Below are 13,475 nucleotides of genomic sequence, written 5' to 3' on the forward strand. Positions count from 1 at the left end.
ACTCTTATAAAAATGAACAAGGGCTGGATTGGGCCAGGCTTCTCAACAACACCGAATGATAGCAGCATAAGAAACTCAAATCCAGTGTCTTTTCTTGGGAGGTGTATTCCCATGCACCTTTTCACACCCACACATGGGTATACGCTTCTTGATTTTGGCTATTTGTTCTTTTCCTCCTCCTTCTCCTCATCCTCCACCACCATATCTCCATGGTGACCGTGGTCCGTGATGCAACACCCACATAATTTTCTTAGAGGGTGTTTATGATGCCCGTTAAAAAAATTTTTTATACAGTATGTTCATGTATACCCCCCAGGGGTAAATGTTTGTCAGCCCATACACTTAGTGCATGGGCATTACAAGTATAGGAGGCCCGCTCCTTTCTAATGGAAACATTTTTTTTTTTATGAGGCCCTCCTCCACGTCTCTTCCAAGGGGCATTGAAGTGCCTCCAAATTTTTGGCAGCCCTTGCATTCACTGCATAGGCCAACACTATGGGAGACTCTCTCTTTTCTAATGGGAATTTGTCGTTACTATGGCCCTGCTCCGTGTGTCTTTAAATTCTTAGTGGGGTTTTTCCTAAAATTGGTCAGCCGTTGGACTCACTGTATACCCTATAACTGTATAGCAGACCCTCTCCTTTCTAATGGGAACATGTCGTACCTTGTTACTGTGGCCCTGCTCCATGTGTCTTTAAATTCTTAGTGGGGTTTTTCCTAAAATTGGTCAGCCGTTGGACTCACTGCATACCCTATAACTGTATAGCAAACTCTCTCTTATGGGAATTTGTCTTTATTGTGGCCCTGCTCTATGTGTCTTTAAATTCGATTTCCCTCTATGCCAGTCCTTTCACCGAGCTAAATACAGCTCTCAGCAAAAAAAGCTGTGGACTGGCTCTGTACTGTCCCTGGCCACATTCACCTGTCCACGTGTTTGTGGTTAGGCGGTCCTTCCCAGTAAGTGCACTGGGGAGGGCAAGGGTAATGTTGTGGGACCCGTGCTTGTGGAAGACGGAGACGACCCCGGGAGAAACAGTGGCGGCTGGGGACCGAGTTTGGACACCCGGCCGCTGCTGGCATGAGGTTATGAAAAGCTTCCGCCTTCACGAGCCTAAAAGGCCACATTTCAAGTGAAAGCAGCTTTAGAGGACTTCTTGGGAGAAATGACAGCTGGGTAGATATGGTTTCCCAAGTCCTTTCACCAAGCTAAAGAATATGGCTGTGGTGAAATACAACTCAGCAGAAAAAGCTGTGGACTGGCTCCGTACCTTCCCTGGCCACATTCACCTGTCCACGTGTTTGTGGTTAGGCGGTCCTTCCCAGTAAGTGCACTGGGGAGGGCACGGGTAATGTTGTGGTAACCGTGCTTGTGGAAGGAGGAGACGACACCGGGAGAAACAGTGGCGGCTGGGGAGAGGAGTATGGACACCCGGCCGCCTCCTGCATGAGGTTATCAAAAGCTTCCGCCTCCACGAGCCTAAAAGGCCACATTTTCAAGTGCAAGCAGCTGTGAAAAATTTGGCAGTATAGTATTGCAGCCTGTGGGTGGGTGGGGGGCTGCATACTTGCGCTTGCATTCCAAGGAATGGGGTAGGGACAACTGAACGCTGCACTGGGACAAGGACGTGGACAGTGATTGTTGCAAGTCTGCAACGACAGGTGCATGGCGGGAGACATCTTCGCATGTGCCAAGGATCACTTATGATGGCCACACTTTTAGGCAGTGACCTGGGAGTCAGAAATGCTTCCAGAGGTCTTCCCCATGCTGTTCCAATGTCTTTTCAGCACTGTATGCATGTGTCTGATGATGTGTCATACACCACATGGCCAGATAAGGTTGTAAAATGTTAAAATTACATTTCCCAGTGAATGCATTTGTCTTTGTTGAAAGCAATGCTAAAGTGCAAAAACGCATCAAAAACGCTACGTGTGAACATAGCCCAAGGTGTGGAGGAGTATTTTTTGTTATTTATTTTGCCTTATATACAATCATTACCCTGGAAAGGATGTTCCTTAATATATTTCTCAGGAAAATCCATTTTGGTTTTGTTTTTGTATGTTTTATTGTGAGTCCGTAAAAGTGGTGTAATTCTCTGACAACGTTGTAGACACCAGTGACCTGGGAGTCAGAAATGCTTCCAGGGGTCTTCCCCATGTCATTTGAGCACTGTTCCCATCGATTTGGGCAATTTTTAGGCCCTCTGCAGACCGCCGGGGGGAGCCGCCTGAAAAATGTTCGAGTTTCCCATAGACTTACATTGGGCTCGTTGCTCGGGTCGAGCACCTGAGTATTCCAATTTGCTCGACCCGAGCATTTTTGTGCTCGCTCATCACTAATCCTAACCCATATCACTAAAGGAGTTACATGTGCTGTCAGGGTTAGGCCTCAGCTAGCCCAGTACTCAGTCCTGTAGGCAAGCAGCAAAGTCACAGCAGGAATTTCAGTAAGCAACAAGGGTTTGTTTGTTTTTTTTAAATGGCCTAAAAAGAGTGAAGGAGCCAAGTTCTAGTTTCAGCAATAAGACAAAAAAAAGAAAATTGGAAAATCATACAATGACACGCCTCCACATAAACCATGAAGATCCCAGCAATGCAAATCTCATAAAACAGCAGCACAATGTAAAAGTGGAATTTACCTATAACCAGACAACATGCAAGTAACTTAACCCTTGCACCCGCCAGAGCCCTTCCACTTACCCTGGTCATCACAGCTGCCATCTTTACACCCTCTCATAAAGGCCCTCATCACAGCACACAATCTGCTGACTGCTTCCTCTCTGTGGTTTAAATCCTGGAAGCTGGCAGGAGATTGGCCAGGAGACCATCAGTAAGCAGCTGCTGCAATTCATGTCTGATTTCTAGCCAGGATTGGGGCTCATTCACAGGATTGTATTTTTGGTCCGGGTGCTGTCTGTTGAAATAACGGACCACACTCGGACCATTGTTATTCAGTGACACAGTGCAGATGAGACATTTTTTTTTCACTGAATTTGTGTGAGAAAAATAGTGCAGCGTGCTCTGGTTTCTTCTATAAATCAGATGAGACTCGCACATTCAAGTCTGGGTGCGTAAAAAAAATCAGATGCCATACAGAGCCATAGTATAGCTTTCGATTTTTACAGATACATTGCAAAGGCATTACACATTAATCTAACTCTCTACCTAAACAGCGCATAACAAATACTGCTTGACACATTGACTTGGTGGATAAAAGATTGGCCACAGCCTTTATTAAAATATTAAAACACTAGCTTAATTTGGTCTGCCACATTAAGTTTCATGACAGATCATTTTAATAGTAAAAAAAAATAATCTTAATAGTAAAAAAAAATAATCTTAAGAGTAAAAAAAAATAATCTTATTTAGTTACTCGTACATCCAAAATTTCAGATGTCTAACTTCAAAACTGACGGATTCCATACAATCTTTGAACCCCTATAATATGAAGAGGGAAACTCTTGAGGGTGGAATTATCAAAATTCCTTTCTTAGTGCTCATTTAAGCTATAATAGAACCTATCTGCAAATTTCAAGATGCTAAGTTCAGTGGTTTCGGCTGTGCGTTGACCGCTAGGTGTGTCAGTCAATCAGGTTTACAGTTTTATATAATCTTCGCCTGTATGGTGTGTTTATAAAAAGTAGCCCTATGTCCTTCCCCAGGCTTGAAATTATCCATATCAAATTTCATCACAAACGGATTACTAAACACTGATTAATAAACAGGACGGACTGAAGTTACTTGCGTTTAATATTGTTCGTGTTAGTAAAGAATTAGTATGTAATTGGAATAATGGACATCTGCAGGTAATTTATCTATGTGTTTTTACTGCAATATACTCCTGTAAACTATGTTATTTGATTTCTTTCGTTCAGCGAAAATATGTAGATTTTGCGATTTAGAAACACGTGAGCAAGCTACGTATAGCTGACCGTGGGAAAAACAGGGCGTGCCTAAATGTATCCCCGCTACCTTCAAAGTTTGCCCTTGCGATTTATTGATGGTCATTGAAAATGCAACTTTAAGTGGGAACTGCAAACGTTTGAAATTAAAGGGTAAGTTATTGGGTATTATTGGGATGCGTGGTATAAGAATATTTTCACCCTTAGCTTCTCCAGTTAAAATTTTGGCCTTTACAATGTGCCTGCCTAGTTCAGTGACTTGCAATCTAGTGCCATTACATAATCTCGGGGCGTCCAAGTTGCGCATTAAAAAAACGGGTATACCGACCTTTAATTCGAGCTTATGAGATGGGACCCCGGATAGCTCCAAAGAGTTAAGATAGTCGACGGGGTAGCTCGTACAGTCTTCAGATGACATGACTGTGTCGATGGAGTTGTAGGTTGTTGCATCGCTGGTTACTTGGTCCAAGATAATTTTATTGATTTTCGCAACTGTTTCATTTCTTGGTGCTAGTATAGTTCTTTCACATAGCCAATTTTCATCGTGGATGTTTTGTTGCAAATTTGGAAAAACTTGAGCAATAAGTGCGTCTTCCGAATCCACAACATGACAAAATTGGTTAGTGAATAGAACCATACCTTCTTCGTCAGTTTCGATTCGACCTTCACCGATCTCGAGCAGTTTCTCAGCGTACGCGCCCGACTCTAGATCACTGAATAACTGGACACGCATGTTGGTGGTGAGGTGCAGCTTTTCAACTTTGGTCCATAAATATGAGGATTTCAGACATGCGTTAATTTCGTCTGCTGCAGTGCCTCGCTCGATGACAGGCAAAGTTTGCCTAAAGTCCCCAGCCAATAAAACAACCACACCACCCATTATTGTTTGTTTACTGTGTAAGTCTTGTAGACAACGATCAAGAGCTTCGATGGCGCGTTTGTGTGACATTGTGCACTCGTCCCACACGATTAGTTTGCACTGTTGCAACAGGAGGCCACGGGCGCTGCTCTTGCTGATATTACACGATGGGGTTTCTTCGTTCACCAGATTAAGAGGTAATTTAAAGACTGAATGTGCCATCCGTCCACCGCTTAGCAATGTTGCAGCAATTCCAGAGGAAGCCACAGCTAATGCAACGTTATGACCGCTACGAATTTTTGCTAAAAGTAAATTAAGCAAGAAAGTATTTCCTGTACCACCCGGGGCATCAAGGAAAAAAAGTCCGCCTTCACCATTCTCAACTCGTCCTACTATTTTGTGTTAAATCTCTCTTTGATCAGGTAGCAAACGTGGCTCAGTTTCGCAAACGTGAGCGTCTAACTGGTTGGTATCATAGCTTAGCTCTTTTATCAACTCGTTCGACAGCTCTCCTCTACGCCGCGGTGAGGGTAGACTAAAATCGGACAATTTCTTTCCAGAAATTATTAATATTTTGTCCTCGATAAGCCCCAACGCCTCATTGAAACAGAGATCATCGTTAACGTGATCCATTCTTTCAAATATGTACATGATATCCTCTGATAACGCAGTTTTATACTTGTGCCAGAGTTGTAGAGGATTGGATAAACCGCAAGTGCATATCAATATGGCAAACAGCTCTCTTATTTGCGCCGGGGAGCGACATAGCACGGCCTCTTCTAAGGTGGTATCCTAGTGGTTATCATCTTCCAACAACCCCATCTTCTCACACACCTGCCGAAAAGTTGCAAGTTCTTGACCTTCAAATGTTTTTAAATCCGAGAAGTTGGTTGGACCCCTTATTACATTCAGCAGCATACGCAAGCAATAACATTCAAAATTGCTAACGTGCACCGTGTAAATGCGACCTAGAGCGTCTCCTGCCTTCACACCTGGCCAGCCATCGACAGGTGTTCCTTGTAAACGACGTTTTCATTGCTTCCGAGCCACATTCCAAGTATAGTAGTGAGGCACGTCAATGTAAAGTAATGTTTTTGCAAACGTATCACTTTGGCACAACAGGAAAAATGCAGTTAGTGTAGTTTTAGGTGGTGCTTCTAATCTCTCTCTAAAATTATTTTCCATAAAGTAAACCCTCTCGCCATTGGGTAAATGAATCACGAGATGAGTGACGGTTGGGTGTCTCTCGTGCAGAGGCAGACCTAAGATCCGCCACGTTGCTTCGTTACTACTAACATATCGGCCGTTTCTAAAGGTCTGCACCTCATCTCTTGGGTCAATGTTAACATTCCCTATCTGGCGGATGTTAAAAATAGCCTGGTCGCTACCCTTATTAATATATTTACAAATATATTTTATCGCCTGTACCGTATTACAGAACTCTACATTTAAATGAAAATTAAAATTTTTTGATAAGAGTGGAGAATATGGGACCACCCAGCTATTGTCCACCAATATTTCCTGTGTTCCTCTACGGGTTTTTATAATCGTCATGCGTCCACCATTCTCTGGTGCTCTGCGCCTGTACAAAGAAAGGATAAGCTTTGTCATTGGTTTGAGTATCTTTTAAAAGCTTCCTCGGATATTTTTTGGTACATTTTGTAACGGGTCTGGGAGGCGGAACCTCTGAGCTACTATACAAGGGGGCGGTCCTTGTAAGGGAGCGGGTGGCGACCAGGGAAGATGGGCAGGCAGTCACAGCAGGTGACCGGGACAGTCTCTGAGTGAACGGGCTGGAGGTCACGGCAAGTGACCGGGGCAGTCTCTGGATGAACGGGCAGGAGGTCACGGCAAGTGACCGGGGCAGTCTCTGGATGAACGGGCAGGAGGTCACGGCAAGTGACCGGGGCAGTCTCTGGATGAACGGGCAGGAGGTCACGGCAAGTGACCGGGGCAGTCTCTGGGTAAAGGGTAGGTACGACCTGTGATGGCAGAGCCTCCAGGTAGGCTAGCAGGCAGATGGTAGATGTGTGCTCCCAGGTGAGCAAGCGAGAGTCTCTGGAATGGCAGGTGGTCACAGCACGTGACGGCGGAGCCTCCAGGTAGGCTAGCAGGCAGGTAACAGGTGTGCGCTCCCAGGTGAGCGGGCAGGAGTCTCTGGAATGGCAGGTGGTCACAGCACGTGACGGCGGAGCCTTCAGGTAGGCTAGCAGGCAGGTAGCAGGTGTGCGCTCCCAGGTGAGCGGGCAGGAGTCTCTGGAATGGCAGGTGGTCACAGCACGTGACGGCGGAGCCTCCAGGTAGGCTAGCAGGCAGGTAGCAGATGTGCGCTCCCAGGTGAGCGGGCAAGCTGGTCCATAGACAGACTGACAGGAGTAGGAAGGCAGACCGTCGGACCTCAGGCTAGCAAGCAGGTAGGAGGAATGTCAGGCAGGAAATAGACAGCAAACTGGCAGGATTCTGGCAGGTAACTGGCTGGTAACTGGCAACGGGACCTGAGGGCTGAAGCAGAGTAGTGAACAGTGCAACAACATTGCTCGGGCACCTCCATTTTGGAGGAGGTGCCTTATATATGGTGAAGTCCTCCGGCCATTGGCCAGGGACTCCTTAGGACGGCGCGTGCGGCCCCTTTAAGAGGGAGGGAGCGCGCGCGCGCCCTAAGCACCGTGGCCGGGAAGGAGCGCGCGCTGCCAGCAGAGCGGGAGGAGGACGCCGGGCTCGGAGCAGAGGGGTGAGGGGAACAGCGTCCCTGCCTAGCAGAGGGCAGGGACGCCGGCGCTACAGTACCCCCCCCTTTAGGCCCCCCCTTTTTTAGGCCAGAGAGAAATTTAGCTAGGATGAGAGGGGCATGGATGTTCTCCCGGGGCTCCCACGTTCTCTCTTCAGGACCAAACCCCTTCCAATCTACTAGAAAAAGGGTCTTCCCTCTTACCCTTTTGGTGGCCAGAATGTTCTCTACCTCAAATTCGTTAAGTACCACAGGTTTGAGGAGAGATACATGGAAGGAGTTAGGGATCCGCAAGTTGGCCGGGAGTTTCAATTTATAGGCCACCGGGTTGATCTGACTGATGACCTCCAGAGGACCGATGAACCGAGGCCCTAACTTATAGGAAGGAATCTTGAGCCGGACATACTTGGACGAGAGCCAGACCTTATCCCCTGGACGGAATTGAGGAGGATCCAGATGTTTTTTGTCAGCATGTCTTTTCATACGCTCGGATGACAGAAGGAGTGCGGATCGGGTACTCTCCCATATGGAGGAAAATTTGTTAACAAGAGATTCCGCAGCCGGATTGTCCACCGAGGTGGAGACGGGAAATGGGATCCGAGGATGCTGACCGAAGACAACAAAAAACGGGGATTTGGAGGAAGATTCGCTCTCGTGATTGTTGTAAGAAAATTCGGCCCATGGCAGGAGATCCACCCAGTCTGAATGGTGGGCATTAACGAAGTGCCGGAGGTAACTGGTCAGGTTCTGATTGATCCGCTCCACTTGACCATTAGACTGTGGGTGGTAAGCGGAGGAGAAGTCCAGGGTGACGTCTAGCAGTTTACAAGTGGCTCTCCAGAAGCGTGAGGTGAACTGTACCCCACGATCCAACACGATGTGGAGGGGCAGGCCATGAAGACGGAAGATGTGGCGGATAAAGTCTTTAGCCAGCTTGGGTGCAGACGGGAGGCCTGGCAGGGGAACGAAATGAGCCATCTTGGAAAAACGGTCAGCGACCACCCAAATGACCGTACAACCGGCAGAGACGGGGAGATCAGTTATAAAGTCCATTGCTATATGCTGCCAGGGGGCAGCAGGTACTGGGAGCGGAAGGAGGCGACCGGCTGGCAGATGTCTCGGAACCTTGTTGCGGGCGCAGGACACACAGGCAGAAACAAAGTCTATTACGTCCTTGTGCAGGGTAGGCCACCAGTAGTGCCGGGTAATAAGCTGGAGGGTCTTTTTCTGACCGGCGTGGCCAGCTAGTTTAGACGAGTGACCCCAGTGTAGGATCTTCTCCCGATCAGGTACTGATACGAACGTCTTACCGGGAGGGAGACGATTTAGACTCACGGGAGCCACCTGCATTACTCTGGCGGGATCGATGATGTGTTTCGGTTCCTCCTCGAGATCAGACACCAGAAAGGATCGGGATAAGGCATCCGCCTTGATGTTTTTGTCAGCCGGGCGAAAATGAAGAATAAAATCAAAGCGAGCAAAAAACAAGGACCACCGAGCTTGGCGCGGGTTAAGTCTCTGGGCATGCTGGAGGTAAGCCAAGTTCTTGTGGTCAGTGTAAATTATTACCGGGTGAAGAGCCCCTTCGAGCAGGTAACGCCACTCCTCCAATGCCAGCTTGATGGCCAATAACTCTCGATCTCCAATGGAATAGTTGCGCTCAGAAGAGGAAAAGAGTTTGGAGAAGAAGTCACAAGTTATCATTCTCCCGGAAGATGATTTTTGGGTAAGTACCGCTCCGGCTCCAGAGGAGGAGGCGTCAACCTCCAGGAAGAACTGCTTGTTGCCATCTGGGCGATGCAGCACCGGGGCGGAAGAGAAGGCCTGTTTTAAGGAAAGAAAGGCCTCCTCTGCTTCGGGCGGCCACTCTCTGGGATTAGTGCCCTTACGGGTGAGCGCGGAAATTGGGGCAGTCCGGGAAGAGAAGTGCGGTATGAAGAGGCGGTAGTAGTTGGCGAAGCCCAGGAACCGCTGAATGGCCTTCAACCCCTCCGGTTGGGGCCATTTCTCGATGGCAGACAGTTTCTCTGGATCCATTCGTAGGCCGGTCTGAGAAATAATGTAGCCCAAAAACGGAAGCGAGGTCTGCTCAAAGAGGCACTTCTCATATTTAGCGAAGAGGTGATTCTGCCTGAGCCTGAGCAGGACCTGACGAACGTCTCTCCGGTGAGTCTGGAGAGCCGGAGAGAAGACCAAGATGTCGTCCAGGTACACCACTACGCAGGAGTAGAGAAGGTCCCGGAAGATGTCATTGACCAACTCTTGAAAGACGGCAGGAGCGTTACAGATGTGACACCCCAGGGGTCTGGTTGTCACAGTGATAGAGATATTACGTCTGAGAGCAGGTGGGAGGTCCTTTGGTCAGGGATCCTGTGCATGCCACACCTCCTGCCCAGCCTTGGGAGGGGAAGAACTTCCCCTGTATAAACCCGGGGCTGAGGCAGAGTTAGTGAGTCCAGGAAGAGTAGAGACAAGAGCAGCATAGGAAGCAGCAGAGTCACAAGGAGTCAGGGGCTGGCAGCTAAAGAGCTCGCCCTGACTAAGAAGATTCTTTACCGGACCCGGAGTCCGAGGCTGTGGGGACTAACTTCTACCCAGCAGCAGAATCCGTCAGGCAGGGGATTTCAGGTCCCCTGGCCCAGAAGCCCGAAGGCCCGGTCACACGCGTGGGACCAGCACCGCCATCGTGGAGCGGAAGCCATTAGAAGGCCCCGAGTCACCGGCCATACGGGTGAGCACCACACGGTACACTCAGGGACGTGGGCTACTTACATCAGCTTCTAGCAAGGTAGCCAGAAGAGTACAGTCAGCTTGGGAGGCCTACAACTACGCCTGGCCAGGGGAGATCCCATCTGCTCAAGGACTGACCAGGCCCCGTTCGCTAGCAAGTACTCCGGGAGGGTCTATCGTTGTTACCAGTAAAGACCCTGAACGCTACCATACCGTCTCTGAGTGGTTCCTGCTACCCCCATCATCCACGTCGGCTGCCCTGAGGCCATACCCCTCCCGTTGGGGGTTATACTATCACGCTGCACCATCCTTCCACCGGCCTCAGCGGTCTGCCCTGCAGCAGCAGCCCCCTGGCTGCATTCAACGGGTGGCGTAGTCATCAACCATTTTCTACCGCTAACAGACTGCCGTCCAGTTTGACTCCCTGGGCACGGACCGGGTCACCGCCACGAGACTACAACCCTAAACAGATCCGGCTCCGGGTAAGCTCCCGCGTGCGCAACGCAGCGCGACACAGGCCCAGGGGCGCGTCAACTTTGGCGTAGTCGGCAGGATCACGTGCCCGCAACCACCGGGTACTGCGTGCCTGAAAAGCAAAGACTGTTCAAACTTACCAGTGGTGAAGATTCCCGCCATCGGTGAAGATTCCCGCCATCCGGCGCCATCTTCAGCCTTCTTCCCGCCATCGGTGAAGTTTCCCGCCATCCGGCGCCATCTTCAGCCTTCTTCCCGCCATCCGTGGAGTTTTCCCGCCATTGGACGCCATCTTGAGGACGCCGCGCGGGAAGAAGAGGGGCGTGGACTCCGAAAGCGCGCGAGAACTGAAGCCCCGCCTCACGTCCGGACGTTGCGTAAGGTCCTGGAAGGAGCCCAGCAGACGCCGATGTCACAGGAGCGCGACGGAAGGTCCTCAACCCTGACGATCCACTGCGGAGCCGCGGCCTACGGAACAGGATCATCGCAAGGTAGGCCACGGTCCACTAGGGGGGAGGAAGATGTCGGATACGGAGGAGAGCTCCACTGCCTCAACCCCCGCCAGCGCTACCGCTGTTGCAGTTATGCCCTTCACCATGCCCTATATCCCGGGAGCAGCTTGGCTACCCCAGTACTCAGGGGAGTCACATACCCTGCATGACTTTAGAGAAAAGCTGGATAGCCTCTTCCAGGTGTACCCCCTCACAGAAGAGCAAAAAGTGAGCATCCTGGTGGCCCAACTAACTGGGGCAGCCAAAAGGGAAGTAAAATCCTGGCCACCTGGGAGGAAGACTGTCGCAGGGATACTAACCCGGCTGAAGGACACCTTTGATACCCGCACCTCAGCCGAGATTAAACTTAGATTCTACGGGTGCAAGCAGCGAGCGCATGAGAGTATAAGGGACTATGCACTCAACCTACAAGAGGCCCTGAGGGCCATTAAGCAGACCGACCCTAATGGAGTGGGAAACGAGGACAGGCTGTTGACCGAACAATTTATAGAGGGTTTATATTGCAATGCCCACCGCACCCAGTTGCGGGCAATGGCCTTACAGGACCCTCATCTAGAATTTGCACAGTTCAAGGACAGAGCCATCCGGGTGCTCCGAGAACCGGCACCAGGTGGCGTTGTGACCCACAGACGCCCCACTACCACTTACTACCAGGAGGCGGCGCCCTTGTCAGCAGGGCCTGTGGGAGCTGATGCGCAGGCTTTGGACAATGACCCGGCTCCAGACCTACACCATCAGGTCCAAGAGCTAGCTAAAAGCGTTGCTGCGCTAACCCGAACTGTGCAGTCTTTACAGGTTTCCACTCCAGGGAAGATCCAGCTGGCATCCGGACCGGAGGACATCCCGTGGCGTCGACCAAGGAGGACCCCACCGGCCAGAGGAAGACCCAGTGACCGATACAGCGAGGACGGACGACCCATCTGCCGCCGCTGCAATCAACCCGGACATATGGAAAGGTACTGTTCTTTAAACGGGCACAACCTGGGGTAGAGGGCCAACCCCCAGGAAAAAGATCACCAGGCCCATCGAACTGGCGCGACAGGTATGTGGGAGGACGTCCAGTCTTGCCTGTGGTACTGGATGGCATTCCCATGAGTGCCCTACTGGACACCGGGTCACAGGTCACCACCATCCCGTACGTGCTCTTCAAGCAGTACTGGAATGACTCGGATATTACCCGCTACCCTGACGACGACTTGAGTATCATCGCCAGCAATGGTCAGCCCGTGCCACAGATCGGATTTAAAGAGGTGACCATCAAAATTGGTAGAGTCGAACTGGCCGCACAGGGACTGATCATTGTAGATATTGACAAACATGAGAGTCACCCAAAAATAACTCTAGGAACTAATGTAATTGAAAATTGTCTTGCAGAGGTGATTTTCCTTTTACAGCAGGTTGCCAAGAATGCCAGCTCCGGCGAGCAGCGGGTGCTCCAGAAAGAGATCCGGGCACTGATGCAACGGCAACAAGTGGAACTCTCCGGCGGTGAGATTGGTAGCGTAAGAATGTGTGACCCTTTTCCTATTGCCATGCCCCCAAAAAGTGAAATGATGATTTGGTGCCGGGCAGCTATTGGTCTGAGAGGTAGAGATTACCAGGCAATGGTAGAACCAGTTTACTCAGACAGTAGGCCCACCATTTTGACAGCACGGGGGGTGGTCAATGTACGCCATGGGAGGGTGCCCGTTCGCATAATAAATATCGGGGAGAGGGAAGTGTACCTGCCCCGGTATGCCACGCTAGCCAAATTATATACCACTAATCAAAATTCTATACAATCTGTGGAACCCTTGCCTCCATCTCACCCGGAGGAAGGTAACGGCTCTAAGAAAGACATGGAGGACTGGTGTCAGCAACTACATCTGGGTACTGACTCCACTCCCTCACACCAGAAACAAGGAGTCTATCGGGTGGTTCAAGAGTATGAGAGAGTGTTTAGTAAACACCCGTTAGACTTCGGGCGAGTCAAGGGGGTAGAACACCGCATCCCCACGGGAGATCATCCTCCCATAAAAGAGAGGTATCGACCCGTACCCCCTGCACATTACCAACACGCCAAGGGGATGCTTAGAGACATGAAGGAGGCTGGGGTAATCCGGGATAGCTGTAGCCCCTGGGCAGCCCCACTAGTTTTAGTCAAAAAGAAAGACAACACCATGAGGATGTGTGTAGATTACCGGAAAATCAACCGTATCACACACAAGGATGCGTACCCCTTACCAAGGATAGAGGAGTCATTGGCTGCTTTAAGATCTGCTAACTTCTTCTCT

The sequence above is a fragment of the Phyllobates terribilis genome, unplaced genomic scaffold (genome assembly GCF_046119375.1).
Source record: "Phyllobates terribilis strain yellow unplaced genomic scaffold, ASM4611937v1 Scaffold_583__1_contigs__length_1024312, whole genome shotgun sequence".
Classification (NCBI taxonomy): domain Eukaryota; kingdom Metazoa; phylum Chordata; class Amphibia; order Anura; family Dendrobatidae; genus Phyllobates; species Phyllobates terribilis.